The 3,207-nt window shown below is 47.4% G+C and overlaps 1 pseudogene; it reads right to left on the bottom strand.

Annotated features, from left to right (window-relative positions):
- Nucleotides 1-2,855: 2,855 nt before the first annotated feature.
- Nucleotides 2,856-2,973, bottom strand: LOC126177369 (5S ribosomal RNA; annotated as a pseudogene).
- Nucleotides 2,974-3,207: the final 234 nt, after the last annotated feature.

The raw sequence follows: 3,207 nt of genomic DNA, 5'->3' as shown, positions 1-3,207 counted from the left end.
TGTGCGGCCACGGAGAGTGTCTTTCATTGTTGGAAAAATCCAAAAGTCACTAGGAGCCAGGTCAGGTGAGTAGGGCGCATGAGGAATCACTTCGAAGTTGTTATCACGAAGAAACTGTTGTGTAACGTTAGCTCGATGTGCGGGTGCGTTGTCTTGGTGAAACAGCACACGCACTGCCGTTCCCGGACGTTTTTGTTGCTGTGCAGGAAGGAATTTGTTCTTCAAAACATTTTCGTAGGATGCACCTGTTACCGTAGTGCCCTTTGGAACGCAGTGGGTAAAGATTACGCCCTCGCTGTCCCAGAACATGGACACCATCATTTTTTCAGCACTGGCGGTTACCCGAAATTTTTTTGTGGCGCTGAATCTGTGTGCTTTGATTGAGCTGACTGGCGCTTTGTTTCTGGATTGAAAAATGGCATTCACGTCTCATCCATTGTCGCAACCGACGAAAAGAAAGTCCCATTCATGCTGTCGTTGCACGTCAACATTGCTTGGCAACATGCCACACGGGCAGCCGTGTGGTCGTCCGTCAGCATTCGTGGCACCCACCTGGATGACACTTTTCTAATTTTCAGGTCGTCATGCAGGACTGTGTGCACAGAACCCACAGAAATGCCAACTCTGGAGGCGATCTGTTCAACAGTCATTCGGCGATCCCCCAAAACAATTGTCTCCACTTTCTGGATCATGTCGCCAGACCGGCTTGTGCGAGCCCGAGGTTGTTTCGGTTTGTTGTCACACGATGTTCTGCCTTCATTAAACTGTCGCACCCACGAACGCACTTTCGACACATCCATAACTCCATCACCACAGGTCTCCTTCAACTGTCGATGAATTTCAGTTGGTTTCACGCCATGCAAATTCAGTAAACGAATGATTGCACGCTGTTCAAGTAAAGTTCAAGTAAATAAAACGTCGCCATTTTAAGTATTTAAAACAGTTCTCATCCTCGCCGCTGGCGGTACGCCATCTCTGGGACATATTGACAATGAACACGGCCTCATTTTAAAACAATGCGCATGTTTCTATCTCTTTCCAGCCCGGAGAAAAAAAATCGGAGGCCTTAGAACTTGAATGCACCTCGTACATCCGTCTTGACGATAACTTGTGCGTGCAGTGGCATTTTTCAACAAGATGATGCTCATGTCGAAAGTCTGGGTGTGTGATGGAGTGGTTCGAGGAACAGAGTGGTGAGTTCCAAATAATGAGCTGGGCTCCCAGCTCGAGATATCTGAACAAGATCGAACATATTGGGAATGTGATTCAACGTGGCGTCAGACCACATCGCCCTCTCCTCCCCCCCCCCTCCCCTAAATTTACGGGAATTAGGTGGCTTGTGTTTGTGCATATGTGTTGCCTGCTCTCTCCAGCGACCTACCAAGGCCTCATTGCGTCCATACCACGACGTGTCGCCGCTGTTATCCGTGGCAAAAGTGGACATACCGGCTGTTAGGTAGGGGGATCAGTGTATGGGAAGGAGTGAATAGAAATAATCCGGGGCTGTCAGCAAACGTGTCCGAGCAATATGTCTGCCAATTTGTCACACGTACGGCACTGCGCTAAGAGGGGGCGAATTTTGTCCACTTTCGCATATGGGTCTCACAAGGGACCCGCACCCACTAGTTATCACGGATTTCGTCCAAAATGTTGTCATTTGCGGGGCCTGTCCAGGAATGAAACTGACAGAAGCGTTCGCTGCAGATGGCGAAGCGTTGAGAAAAAGTAGCACTTTTGAAGCGGGACGGGCGAGGAATGAGCCGTTTATGTTAATATAGTTTCAGGCAGCGGCTGGCGAAGTGGCAACAGTACAGAAAGATAATGCTAGGGTTATTGGGTCGAATCCCTATGCGGAAACTTCCTATTTTAAATTTGTGCGTTGCTTACACTGCAAATAAACCGAAGTATTATTCAATACATTTTATTTATTAATAGTTTCATAAAAACATGAGAAGAAAATGCAAACGAAAATTTAGCAGTGCAAACTGGATTTCCAGGAAGTAGAAAAGCCAGGACAGTACGTAAAAGTGCTTTTTATGCAAAATTAGTTTTATTATTTTACAGTGGATGATTTCCCTTTGCTGGGGTGACAGTTGCCGTAAAAACAGGGGATGCAGAAATTTTCTTGGCAACTTGCACACGCTATAAACGCCGAATTTTTAAAATTACGTGGCAGATTACTTGACCGTCCTTACAAAGGTCCTGACTTCGCTCCTCGGTCAGGCACAAGTTTCAGTCTGCCACGAAGTTTCGTAATTAAATGGTTGTCTTAAGTTTCTGTGGAAAGCAAACATGGTATATATCGTAACAGGTTCATTCTCATCGGACACTTCAAGAAAACCATCTTTCGTGTAACATTGGCGATGATTACTCGTGATGTAAAGTGGAATCTATTTTTATGCGGCCCATTCAAGCTGCGATTTTTCTCTCTCTCGGTCAAGATCGAGGAAAACTTGAAAGTTTTTGAGCAGAACCTTTATACGACGATGAATCTAGACATCGCCCAGTTGCGCCAGCGGAATACATTGGAGAGGAAAAGGAGGAATCACTTTCATACTGGGCTATGACAGCCCGACTCCATTTGAAAAATGTCGTCGTACAATTGGAGATCGGTTTTGGTTTCCGACGAGTCAGTCAAAACAAGAAATTTGTGCTTCTTCATGTAGGAACAGGCCATGAAGGCCCAACGGTACCGACCGGCCGCCGTGTCACCCTCAGCCCACAGGCGTCGCTGGTTGCGGATATGGAGGGGCATGAGGTCAGCACACCGCTCTCCCGGCCGTATATGTTTCCGAGACCGGAGCCGCTACTTCTCTATCAAGTAGCTCCTGTTTGCCTCACAAGGGCTGAGTGCTTGCCAACAGCGCTTGGCAGACTGGATGGTTACCCATCCAAGTGCTAGCCCAACCCGACAGCGCTTAACTTCGGTGATCTGACGGGAACCGGTGTTACCACTGCGGCAAGGCCGTTGGCAGGAATTCATCAGATCATTCAAAATTTTTGAGTAAGGCTGCTGTAAGTTTCCCAGATTTTGAAGAGGTAATGACGAAACTCTGCATCGTACTCATCGTCGCGTGCTAGCCGAAGCTTGCCCTGTCCTGGCTTTGCTACTCCTTCTCGGGAGTGTCCGGTACAGCGCATTTAATTTAGTATTGGGGTTTGGCATTTTTCTGTCTGAACGACTTTCTTCATTTCGGTAGAGCGGTG

This window comes from Schistocerca cancellata, chromosome 3 (genome assembly GCF_023864275.1).
Source record: "Schistocerca cancellata isolate TAMUIC-IGC-003103 chromosome 3, iqSchCanc2.1, whole genome shotgun sequence".
Classification (NCBI taxonomy): domain Eukaryota; kingdom Metazoa; phylum Arthropoda; class Insecta; order Orthoptera; family Acrididae; genus Schistocerca; species Schistocerca cancellata.
This window is presented reverse-complemented; position numbering and strand designations above follow the sequence as displayed.